Here is a 13333-nt window from a genome sequence, read left to right on the forward strand (position 1 = left end):
AAGTTACGGGAAGACCACAGCAATACAGTTCAGTCAGGACCACTAATGGTTCACACTCTTAAGAGTGAAGGTTTGAGTCATATCATCAGTTAAAGAACCATGAGTACCTGAGTGCTGGCTGAGGGCACAGGGAATGTGAATTGGGTAGGGAAAGAAGGAAATTATAAACACCAACTACCACCTCGTCACCAATTAAGGAAAGAGATTTTAGTAGCTAGGCGTATTTTTCCTTGGTTTATTACATATATATTTACATTTGTTAATTTCTTTATTGTCCTTCCCCTTCCTGTACTCTTTCATATAGAGTGAGTTGATGGTAGTTAACCTCATGATTTAGTTTTTAGGTTACAGGGTATCAGGGGGATTGTAACTGAAAAAGAAAAAGAATAACCATCATAAAGAGATAAATGACTGATAAGACTTTGGGTCTCCCCTTTTGAGGGGAAACGGTAAGGGCATCTTCGTTTGTGTGAGAGATAGTCACTGCACATTAGGTGAAAGCATTATGTTGTTGCTATTATTGTTTGAAAATTAAATGTGGGTAAAAAGGTGTATATGTATGCTGAGTACCTGAAGTAATGAGCTGCTCCAGACTGTCTACTGGCAACTCAGCATCCCTCTTCTGTGTTCCTCCAAGGGTTAAGAAAGTCTGGAAAACATTTCTTAGAATCGCTTGACAACCATTTTCCATGTTAGATTCCACATATGAGAGGCACTTGTATGGAATTTGGAGAACAGAAGACAGGTAGCTTCTCTAAAGCCGCTCAGACTTTCACTAACACTCCCCTCAGAGTTCTTCCAGCATCTGCCCAGTTCCAAAGCCACTTTCACATTTTAGGTTTTTGTTTTGGCAGTGTCCCACTTTCAGGCAACAAAATCTGTTATTAATGATCTATTACAGTGTAACAAATTACTTGAAAACTTAGCAGCTTAAAATGACAAACATTGATTGTCTCACAGTTTCTGAATTCAGGAATTTGAAGCAACTTAGCTGAGTGGTTTTGGTTCAGAGTTTCTCATGAAATTGCAGTCAAGACGTCAGCCAGGCTGCAGTCATCTGAAGATTTGACTGAGGCTGGAGAATCTGCTTCCGAGATGGCTCACTCACATACCTATTGGTCAAGGATCTCATTTCCTTGATGACTGGTTGGCAGGAGACCTGTTCTTCACTTCATGTGTCTCTCCAGGATGTTGCCTGACTGTCCTCATGAGATGGCAGCTGGCTTCCTACGGAGCTAGTGAACCAAGAGACAGCAAAGAGGAAGCCACAGTGCACTTTATTACTCATCTCAGAAGTGACACACCATTATTTCTACTTTATTCTATTCATTTGAAGAACTCACTCAGTTCAGCCCTCACTCCAGGGAAGGAAATTAAGCTCTACTTCTAGAAAGGAGGCGTATCAAAGAATTTGTGAACATATTTTAAAACCACCATGAGTTCTCTCAGAGCATTTGATCTAAAGAGAGTTTAGGGGGAAAGGAGTTCTTTATAGCTTTCGTGATATGGTAAAAAAAGGAAGTCATTTAGAGTCAGGATGGGGCCAGCGAACCAAAGAGTAGTCATGACTCGGAAGTATTTTGACTCTGAAATGTAGGAGAAAGTTGGGAAAGGTAAAAAAGTCAAGTCTGTTGCAATTTTTGCATGTCTTTCTCTCTCTTTTAACTTAAAATTACATTTGAAACTTGCACATTCTGTCATCATGTCAGATTCTCAATACTAACAGTGATATTAGGGTAACATGGATACATCTATTTTCATACTATTTTGACTACTGTGACTCTAGAAAATATTTCCCGCTTGATATTAGACCTTCTTCTCAAGCCTCACATCCATTCCTTTCATCCAATATGTCTATCTCCTCTACCTCTGAGCTAAAGAAGAAACACCTGTGGGTGTGATTTGAAGGAAGAGTCCTTCCTCCACCCCCAGATTAGTCCCAAAGCCCCAACCTCAACAACCAGACCAGCAGGCTGAAATTCTCTTCTGTTTCTCCTTTGAATTAAGACTTTTGTCAATAGTTACCCATTTACATCTCACCTTTCTTAAACATAGATGTGATTATGTCCCTCCTCTGCTTAAAAACGGAGACTTAAATGGTCCCCTAATGCCTATAACAAAGCCTATGGATGACCTCCAGGAAATCTGTGAATTCCCCACATTTTGTCATAAGTGCATTATTTTGGAGAACAAGCCTATAGCTTTCAATGGATTCCCAAAGCAATAAGTTACCACAAAATGTCAAGAACCACCAGTCTGGGGCAAAACGTTTGACTCAATAAGGGGCAAGAGATTCATCACAATTTGGCTCCACCTTCACTCTCCATCCATATCTTATGTCACGGCTATGACATCTTTTTTTTTAAATCCATTTTTCACTTTTTTTTTGGGGGGGGGGGTCTAGGGAAGATTCACCCTGAGCTAACATCTGTTGCCATTCTTCCTCTTTTTTTTTTCTCCTCCCCAAAGCCCCAGTGCATAATTGTATGTTCTAGTTGTATGTCCTCCTAGTTCTTCTGTGTGAGCCTCTGCCACAGCATGGCTACTGACAGATGAGTGGTATGGTTCCATGGGACCAGAAACCAAACCTGGGCTGCTGAAGCAGTGAATGCCAAACTTTAACCACTAGGCCACAAGGGCTGGCTCTGACTTGTCTTTTCTTATGCTGTCTGTATGTCCATGCTTCCTTGCCTTTGTTTTTGCCTTTCTCTGCTTAGAATACCCTTTTCCCTTCTCTACCAGGAAAATCACTATGCATGCCTTGGAACCCAGCTCAAATGTCATATCCTGGTGGAATGAATGATCTAAGCACCAATATACTTTGTATATATTTCTAGCCTGGTTGTAATTATTTCTTCACTCATCTGATTAACCCTGGGCTGAGAGAATCTCAGAGTAAGTATTGGTCTTATTCGAATTTATATTTCCAAGGCCTAGCACAGGTCATACGAGGGACTACTGTTTGTTTGGTAGGTGGATGAGCATCACCCTGGACTATATCCTGACACAACAGGGACAATTCTCCCTTGGAGCATCCCTCTGCAAACCCCGTACTCACTGAGGACCATTTCTTCTCAGTCTGATGCTGTGCTCTCTGGGCTGTATAGTGAGCTTTATACTTTTAGATTTCACTGGTCAGTAAAATTCCAAAAATAATTTTGGAGATCAACATAGGATTGCCAATTTTAAATTTTTCCAAGAAAAAACATTTTTAAAAATTATCACCTACTCTCTCCATCATTTTTTAAAAGAAAAGTCACTTTAACACCTCAAAAGTAGGAAGGACATAATCTCAGCCGAGAGGGTAGTCTTTTGAATTAAATACATTTAGGGTTTTTAAAAGCTTACTGCACTGACCTTCTTTTCTCATTCCATGATGAAAAATTCATTCCTGGTTATCAGTTCTAAAATAATGTTTTGAAACCATGGATTTAGACCTTTGCTTCCGAGAGGCAGCTCCTGCATTCTTCCTGACTCAAGAAGGAGTTTTAGGCCTCATGACAGAAATAGTCCTTCAGGATTTCCCCATGTTTTCTTCTTGTGGGTGTGGAGAGAAGTACTTGGAACCAAGAGACCAACTAATGCATATTGAGCACCTCTGTGCTAGTCACTTGGCATGTGTATTAGGTGACCATGTCAGTTGACAAACTCAAGAATGCAGGAAACGCAACTTTATTTCTTTTTTACTGCATTTATTTTCTATTTGAATATGTTCTACTGGGTGACAGAAATGCAATTTTAATCAATTCAGGGTCCGCCCGTTTCTTTCCCTAGGGGTTGCATCTTTGATCCAGGGGCCGGATTCAGTGTATCAGCAGTGCTGGATTAAACCTACAAAGGTCTTAAGCACTGAAAAGATTATGATGTCTCACATGTAATCGAAAATTTTTTAAGTACTTATTTTATAGTTTACTATTTCCCAACAAAGTTCTGGGCTTGTTTTTTTGGTTTTTTTGTTGTTGTTGTTGTTGTTTTCCTGAAATGATCACTTCAGTGCTTTTCATTCTTTCGAAATTTTTTCTTATTTTTTTGGGTGGATACTTTGTTTTCCTGGCTTCCTTGGCAAATTCTTGACCTCCCTGTGGGGTCATCTGGCACTGCTCCCTGGCCCTCAGCATCCACCTGGGTGTATTGGATTGTACTGTGGGTTCATGTAGGTCACCACAGAATCCTCCTCACCCTGCCCACACAAGACTGCCTCAGATCTGAAGGCTCTTTATGCCACATAGGGGCCACTCTAGGTTAGTTTATCTCTTTGGTGTAAAACTTTGATCCCTATTAAAAGGCAACACTTACTATTATCAGTCATCGTACTTTGTACAAACAAAGGAGCAGAGTGGGTAGAAGGGTGGGCAATAGGCAGGGAACAGGAGGACACTGTGTCACATTATTTTCCACTGGCTCAAATTCTCTTCTTTATTTTTGTTTAACTTTCTGATTCCTGCACTAGAATATAGGTCTATGAGAACAACACATCTTATCGTATATAATGTCTTATTCCTGACTGTAGCCCCAGAACCTAGATCAGTGCCTGGCACATAGTAGGCCGTCAATAAATATTTTTAATTGAAATGAATGAGAATCAATGAGATAACGACAACACAAAGAGGTGGAGGGGTGTCAGAATGAGGGGGCTGGAAGTGCTGAAAACAAATTTCAATTATTTTACAATTCTGCTGGAAGCTTATGTCAGCTCTTCCTTGGAGAGTTTCCTTCCACCGCAGTGAGAAATGCCTCTTCCATCTACAGCATGTCTTCTGTTGTTTTCTTATTGTTACCTGTGGGCTAGTATTTTCTTCCAGCTGGAAAGTAAACCACATGGGCAAGAAGTATCTGTATACAGCTTTGCAGCTCCATATGATGTACTGTACTTTAAGAGCTAAAAGATGCTATTTTGAATGGTGAGTGAATGAGTGAATGAATGAATGAATGGAACTTGAGTCAGGAACATCCAGAGAATCCATGTTGGAGGGGTGAAGTCCAAAGTGGAGTCCTCTAGACTGAGTCTTATCCAGCCTCAGCATTCTACTTCCACTTCCTGGGGTGCAGCGCCTCCTAGTGGAAGTCCAGGAAGCTGCCTCCTCCTTAGATGCCCCCAAACATGGGCCCCTCAGTGACTCCCTCCCAGATCTCCCTCTTTCCTTCCTCACAACCTCAAAGTCACCCCCATCGATGAGGCCCAGTAGACATGGGCAGGTCCCTTTTAGGAACCCCAAGTACTCACAAGGTGAACAGTGAAGACCTCCCTTAGAGCCAGGTAGTTCCTCTAGATGACAGCAGCACTTCTCAAACTTGAAGGTGCAGATGAATCATCTGGGGAGGATCTTGTTCAAGTGAAGATTCTCATCCAGTAGTTCTGTGTTGTGGACCAAGATTCTGAATTTGAACCAGCTTCCAGGTGATACCGGGATGCTGGTCCAGTCTGTACTGCACCCTTGTGGTGACCGGCAGCTGCAGCAGCAACAGCTCCCAGATGCTCCGGTGTGACCAGGTAGCCATGGGGTTGTTAGTTGAAGCAAACACTCCGAAGCTTATAAATTACAGTTGTTCCCTTCAAGGTTTGCCCGTTGAAGTTCTGCCTGCCTCTTTGCTGGTGCTGAGACCTAGAGAAGAGCTCGGACCTCACGCTGGAAGGGGTGGGGGAAAAGGATCATATCCCCAGAATCAAAAACTACAAAACGTGGGTTTAAAACAAGAGGTCAAAGGAGGAGGGTGCTGACTGCTCAGAGAGGGTGTCACAGAGCAGCAATCCTGGTGAGGTCATCCCAGGCCAGGGTCTCTAGCTCATAGCTTTGCCAGCCCAGAAACTCCGTTTTGCCAGTGCGCCCAGAGATAAGCAGATTCAAGGGCAATGAATCATACCAACCAGACTCTTAAGAGTCTAAACCAAAATACCAAGAGTAAGAAGAACAAATGCCAACTACTCAGAAGCTTGTTCAGAGCAATGCTCTTCCCTGCAGGAATGTCTACACGGGCAGTCAAATCATTAGCAAAAGTCTGTTTTGTGGGCCTGAAATCAGAGTAAGGGGAATTGAGTGAGTGACCTTGGAAGAGGATATTATGAAATTTCACGAGCTGGATGCACCCATCTCCAGGATAATGGTATACCTGCCGAAAAGGTCAGCAGTTGGAGGTGCAGGAGAGCACCTTCCCCTTCAGTTACTCTTCCTGCAACCAGGAACCTTCTGTTGACTTTCTTTAGGGCATTCCTGCCCTCAGAATACGCTTCAGCTGCCTTGGTTGGATGTAAATGGCTGAGTGGGTTACCTCAGATGGTGTATGTTTGTGGTTTTTATTTTCTTGGTTGATTGCTTTTACTCGAATACTCCAAGAGAGTCACTGCTCCAGACTTTCTCCCCAGATTCTGGGGAGCAGCTCATTGCCCAGCATGAAACCACCTGCAGGAGAGGAGTGGGGGGATGGAGGCAGGGCCATCAGGGAAAAAGCCAGAGCCTTTCCTTGCTTCCCACCCTGACACCTTATTCCAGCCCGCAGATTTAAAAACCTTCAATGTAGTTATTTGGTAAGTTGTCATGTTCCTGTTGGCTGGTTCTTTTTTTGCTGGTAATGTTGATTTTCTATATATATAGCTCTCAAATCAATCATCCAAAATTTGGCAAGTTCTCAGGCTCACCATCCGCCGTTGTATTCTCTCATGGTCTGAGCTGTCCTGTAGTGTAGCTTTAAACTCATCAAATTTAGGGAACAGGGCTTGGGGAGACTGGGGGAGATTACAGCCCTCAACACTATCTTGCTTCTACACGCTGTTCAGTCAGTCTTTGTGGATAGACTGTCAGTAAAGGGGGGCACAACCCCACTGCAATGTCCATCTCTCCCAGGAATGCTTCCTGACTTGCTTTGCCACCCCCTCAGGTCCCCTGGGAGAAGCTCATTCCTCACTAAGTCCTATCTCATTCCCTCCTTGACAGTGATACAGCTGCTGCCAGCCACGAGACAGCCAAGTGTAAAACTTACTTCCATTTTGCCTAATGCCAAATGGCAGACCTAAATTTGTTGAGTTCGGAATTTTTAGGTGCTCATAAAACAAACAAATAAAATTTGTGTTAAACCTAAGGTAGATTAGGAAAAAAATCCTCAAGGAGAAAAGTACCTTCTCACTCCGAGGTTGTGGAGATGGAGGCCGCAAACTGCTCGTTAGCACCCCTCATGGAGGCTATGAGAACCAGCGCCGCCAGCACGGTCGCATTTTTCACTCGTCACAGTGTATTGTCTAATCTGCACTCTTCTAACCTGTAATAAGTGTTTGCACATTGTTCCTATAATCTTTACACTCCCAAGTATTGAAGTTTTAGCCAGTGTCAGGCTTTTTAGAGAACCCAATATACGATTTGACTGTTGACAGGGGCCAAATGAAGAAAGAGAAAGAGTACCACACAGAATAACGTCCTAAAATGGAACAATCACATAACGGGGAAGATGAAGGTTGGCTGACTGACAAGCAGATGAAGAATTAGAAAGTAAATTCCCAGAGTTCACTTTTTACCCCATTATAATTTCGGCCCTAATATCAAGCAGCAACAAACACGGGGCATAACCACAGAGAGGAATGTGACTTCCCAAATCTAAAAAGGCGCCCTTGCCGTGCCATTGTTCCCACAATGCCGTGACTCGGATTCGAACCGAGGTTGCTGCGGCCACAACGCAGAGTACTAACCACTATACGATCACGGCGAGCTACCGGGACGCCACGGAGTGCACGCTACCGAGCGCTGGTCTTCTCGTCTATACCGCCACTGGGCTAGCCTTCCAAAGGTGCCCATTGTCTACCAGGCTCCTCTGGCCCTCGCGCTGACACCTACACGTGGACTCCCCAGCCGAAGTCTCCGCTGGTCGTCTGCATGGGCCCTAAGAGAGCACAGGAAAGTGCTTTGCAAACTAAAGGACTCCTAGGAAGCCAGGACTACGACCTGGGCTCTCACTTAGCCTGCGCAGATGTGAGGCCCCCAGTCGCCCCAATGGTGGCCCTCGGCCCCTCTCACACCCACCGTGCCCTGACGCTCACGCTATTTGCAAGGCTTCTGGTTGGGAATGGGGCTCTCTTAAACTCCACCAGAAGGAAAATCAGTTCCAACCAACCCACACAACGTCCTTCGAGGCTTTGGCGTGGGCGGGGGGGGGAGTAGGGGGAAGGAGGGGAGGTGACTGCGAGCGCAGCCCGCGCGGTGGTGAAGCGGAGGGATTTGCCCCATGAGCAAGCACGGACAGAAATCCGTAACGCAAGAAGTCCAGTGCGCCTGCGTACACTCAGGGAACGGAGAGGTTGGAGCTGGGTGGGAACCAGTCAGTGACACATCAAGGGGGCGGGGCTTTCAACAGAGAAGAGCTCAAGGGAGAAGGTTTGTGCCTGGGTCCCCAGTAGCTCGCCGTGATCGTATAGTGGTTAGTACTCTGCGTTGTGGCCGCAGCAACCTCGGTTCGAATCCGAGTCACGGCATTGCGTAAAGCAATAACACGGCAGGGGGTCTCACTTTTGTCACTCTCCTCCATTTTTATCTCGAGCTTGTAACATTCTCGAGAATGGATCCCAATCCCCTTGTGACAGATGGAAACGACATTTATGCCAGCTCTGGATAAATTGGACTTCCGAAGAATATAGGCTTCCGGTTACTCTGGGGCTGTGCGCGTTATCCTTCTTGGGGACAAAGCACAAAGGGCTCACAAGGCTGTGCTGTAATAGACATATGTATGAATTCCCATGGCAGCGCTGGAAACAGACTCCCATTAATAGGAAGAGAAGGCTTGGCAGAGGAGGTGACCTTTGAAGTAGCTCTTAAAGGCAGAAAGGGAGTTTGTGAAGCAGCCAGGATAATCTCGTGTGCAAAGGCTTAAAGAGGGTCTTGAAAAGCAACCCTCGTAATTCCTCTTTGTAAATCTTCTCTCTCCCCCACCCCTACGATGCCCAAAGGCCCTGGCCTGACAGGTAACAGGCGCTTCTCAAGGACCTGTTGAGTGAATGAATGCAAGTAGTTAGGGGATGGGAAACGACACTGAAGGAGGGCCAGGAGATGAGCTGGAAAAGGCAGACGAATTTCCTGCAGTCTACGGGATGGGAATGAGAGGTGGAAGAGTGAAATGATTCAATTAGTGTTTAGCAAGATCCCTCTGGCGCCTCTGCAGGGTGGGGGTGCGGGGTGATTAGAGCAGACGACACTGTAGAGACAGGTGGTCACTCTGGATTCACTTGTTAGAAGCAGTGGCACGTTTTCAGTTTAGCAAAAAGCCACGGCCTACTGTGGACTCCGCCTGGTTCTAGGCGCCGTGAGGGAGGGAGCACTGATGGATAAGAAGAAAAACCGGACCCAGTCCCTGCTGCCGCCCAGGGGCACAACAGAGGTGGGCACCGGGTGCAGCGGGAGCACTGCGGAGGGAGGGGTCAGGGCTGTCGGGGGAGTAGAAGAAGCTGCAAGGAAGTGGAGGTTGAGGCAGAGGGGAATGGCAGTGTGAGAATTGTTCATTGAGTCCCTTCTACGTGGTCAGCCCGGTTCTGGTCCACATCCTGCGCAAATGCGGCGTTGGGTCGCTCCTGGAGGGATCAGGAGGGAGGAGAATCCCTGAGGAGCGCCCCTCTGAAGGCCCGGGGTCGCTGGAAGGGTCTCCCGGGCACAGGAGAGGAGCATCTTCCTAGCAATGGGAATTACACAGCTTACGAACACTTTGAGCTCCGTCCGGTCCCGTCCCTAGCTGCCCAAGTGGTCCCCCGTAAAGTCCCACCTCCCTCACATGGAACCCACCCTTCCGCATTCCATCATCACCACCTCCTGTGGTTAATGGACCAAAACAGAACAGAACCTGATCAAATGGCGACAGCACAATGCGCCTGCGCATTCTCAGAGTCGGCCTCGGGCTGGAACCCCGCCCCATAGGTGGGCCCTTTGGTGACGTGCAGACTGGGAAGGCCTATGACTGTTGAAGAGGACAATCAGAAAGCTATCCTCACAGGTCCCCGGTAGCTCGCCGTGATCGTATAGTGGTTAGTACTCTGCGTTGTGGCCGCAGCAACCTCGGTTCGAATCCGAGTCACGGCATTGTGGGAACAATGGCACGGCAAGGGGTCTGTGATTTTGTGTTCCTCTTTTTTTTTTTTTCCCCCAAGTCGATAATATTTTGTATAAATCATAACTCAGTTTCGTGAAATAAGCCGCTGCATCTCTCTACCTTGAAAATTGAGCCACCCCTAAGATCGCCACCCGCGGTAATTCTCATTGAATGCTCTGAATACAGCTTCAGATCAAACAGTTGTAATCCCCTCTTTCCCCCCAAAATCTAAAATCGGTGTCTAAATTATTCTCCTACACCAGCAAGACAGCTGTGACCTTGCGGTTTATTCCTTTCCTTTTCGTGCATTTTTTAAAAAATTGGGTTGTTCATTTTTAAATAGAGAATACACGTACACAAGTCCAGTGGAAAGTCTCCCTCTCACTCTTCACTCGAACCACCGATTATTGCCAGTTTCCGTATCTTCCCATGACAGTCCTTGTATAAACAAACATTTACATGTGTATATAGGTATGCAAATATATTCCCCCTTTCTTTTGCATGATACAAACGACCCTTCCCTTCCTCCTCCTCTCCCCCAGAAGTCCTATAGACTTGAGGTGATAGATTTGCACTGGTAGGCAATCTGCCTTTACAGGGAAGAGTACACATACCTAGAGGGAATCTCCATCCACCCTGATCCTGTCCTTTTTCTCCCCGGGCCCTGGCTCCTGGCTGGAGAGGATGGAGAACAGTTTGGGTTGGTAAGATAGGAGAAAAGATTTCCTTACCGTGGCCATAAAAACCTTTGAATGGAAGCCTGGGCTCTGTTGGGAAGCAGCCCTATTTTGATTTCTGGTTGGAAGGGCAGCAAAGTATCCTGAGTTTGGAGTTTGGAAGAGGAACTTGACTTGGTATTCCATTTGGAGACCCTCCTCTTCCCTTATCTTATTGTCAGGATCCAATTTAAGTCACAAACCACTAAAGTTAGAAAATTCAAGCTCATTGAAGGCAGAATTGAGTCTTAGTAGGTGTGTGTTCCAAGTATACAGCTTCTCCATAAATATCTAAATAGAGGTTTCTTATGGAGTCCATAAATAAATGACCTGGCCTAGTTTGCTTTGTGGTTGCATCCTAAGTTGTATTCTTTCAACACAGAACCATGTTATTTTCATGTCAGAGAAACGGAAAACTTGGCCCAAATGAAGCTCCATCTACATCTAAAATCTCACAGAACAAAGTGCATATGTGAGTATACTGGATATTAGTCCTCTCAAGGTTGTAGACAGAGATGGGCCCAAGGCAAGAACCAGACTTAAATGAAGGCAAAACCCAGAAGGGATCAGAGCCCAGGACAGGACTAGGCATCCAAAGACGGGCAAACAGAAGTGAGGACACCCCACTCAGTACCCAGTAAGAAAAGTAAGGGATAAGGACTAGGCCTTGGGACATGCACAAATTTAGGAGGTTAAGTGCGGAAGAAAGGGTGTGTCTTGAGAAAGAGGACAACCAGAAAGTGTCATCTTAAAGAAAGTTCGGGAGAAAAAGGTTTCAAGCACAGAGGAGGTCAGCAGACTCAGGTGCTGCAAAGGAGAAAGAGGTGTAAGACAAAATCATTGGATTTGACACTTAGAAGTCCTTGTTGACTTTTAAAACCTTCCACGAGAGCAACTGGACAATGTGTATCAAGAGTCAGGAAAAATAAACACTCTTTGTCCCAATAATTCCGCTTTTGGGAATCTTGCCGAAGGAAATAATACTGAACTTGGAAAGGTTATCTGCATAGAGATGTTTGTTACAGATTTACTAAGAAGGGAGGAGAATGGAAATAGCCTAAATGCTCAACAAATAGAGTGTTGAACTAAGTTATATTCATTTGACAATATATTAAATAGTCATTTAAAAAGTATAAAGTCAACTTTTAAATACTGTATCCAACTAAAAAGAATAAGAGTCCCTTAAAGAAATGACTGATTACAGGTCTGCAGGAGGGGAAGTGCAAGTTGAGTCTGAAATATCTGGTGTGAGAAAGCAAGTAAGTGCTTAAAGATTGATGGGACTAAGTCAAAAGGACACAGAAGCCTCTTGGAGGGGTTCCTATTGGTCAAATTTGGGACAATTTGAGCATGAAAAAGAGTAATGGTGGGAATGGATTATATCACATTGAATAAAAAGGAATTTTTAAGACCATGGGGATGAGAGAGAGACAGAGAGATAGAGGGAGGAGGAGGAAGAAGGAGGAAGAAGTCTTCTTTACAGAAGAATGCCAGATAATAAATGAAGAAGAAATGACAGAATTAGAAAGTTACCATTTTGCAACCCCTAGTGTAATAACAAATGCAAGCATAGATCATCCGTGGAAGCTAAAACCACTGGGTAAAACACTGTTTGAAGCAAATAGCCAAAAGGTCTTAGGATAGTGCACCACCGCTGACCTTACACTGTGAAGTGGAGATATCTGATGGACTCCAACTCAACCAAGTAATCAAGCCCAGCATCACCAATAAAGGGACAAATGTGCACTATTGGCCTGCTGATGTGACACACTGGGGAGTCTACAACATCCCCTACATAGTGGTCTTTTCAAAAATGTTTAACCTGAATCTAATCATGAGGAAACTATGGAAAAATCCAGAATGTGGGACATGCTACATGACAACAGCCCTGGACACTTCAAAATGTTCAATGTCATGAAAAACAAACTAGCAACAATAAAATGGGGAAATGTTCAAGATTAAAGAAGACTGAAGAAACTTAAATGCAATGCAGGAACTTTGATTAAATCTTGAATCAGGACAAAAAATATATACATAAAAGACATTTTGTGGGAAAATGGAAAAAATTTAATATGCTCTAATAGACAATACTATTGTGGTAATGGTGTTACGGCCCACAGAAGAATTCCTTATTCTTAGGAAATGGCTGCTGAAGTATTTAGAGCTGAAGTGTCATGATATTTGCAACTTGCATCAAATGGTTAAGAAAAAAAAGAAAAAAGGATAGAGCAAATACGGCAAGATGTTTAAAAGTAGTGAATCTAGGTGAAGGGTATACAGATTTCTGCTGTACTTTCTTTGAAGTATTCTGTAGGTTTGGAATTTTTTGAAAAAGAAGTTGGAAGAAAATAAAGCTTACATAAAAATGGGGAAATTATGCAATATTAGGTAAAAAAAGACATAAAATTGTGTATACCACAATTATAGCTATATAAAATAGGAACAAGAGAAAGTATCTTTATTCATTTCAACATTTGTTAAACTCCTGCCATGTGTCAGGCTCTGCACTAAGTGATAGGAACATCCTGTTCCCCTTCAGAATCCTAATTCTACGGTGTAAT

The 13333-nt window shown here is 44.4% G+C and overlaps 3 non-coding genes across 3 annotated transcripts; 2 read left to right on the forward strand and 1 right to left on the reverse strand.

Annotated features, from left to right (window-relative positions):
* Positions 1–7620: 7620 nt before the first annotated feature.
* TRNAH-GUG (transfer RNA histidin (anticodon GUG)) lies at positions 7621–7692 on the reverse strand. The gene has a single exon. It is a non-coding gene; the product is annotated as a tRNA-His (tRNA).
* Positions 7693–8383: 691 nt separating this feature from the next.
* TRNAH-GUG (transfer RNA histidin (anticodon GUG)) lies at positions 8384–8455 on the forward strand. The gene has a single exon. It is a non-coding gene; the product is annotated as a tRNA-His (tRNA).
* Positions 8456–9974: 1519 nt separating this feature from the next.
* Positions 9975–10046, forward strand: TRNAH-GUG (transfer RNA histidin (anticodon GUG)). Its single transcript has one exon. It is a non-coding gene; the product is annotated as a tRNA-His (tRNA).
* The last annotated feature ends 3287 nt before the right edge of the window (positions 10047–13333 follow it).

This window comes from Equus asinus, chromosome 2, assembly GCF_041296235.1.
Source record: "Equus asinus isolate D_3611 breed Donkey chromosome 2, EquAss-T2T_v2, whole genome shotgun sequence".
Taxonomy (NCBI): domain Eukaryota; kingdom Metazoa; phylum Chordata; class Mammalia; order Perissodactyla; family Equidae; genus Equus; species Equus asinus.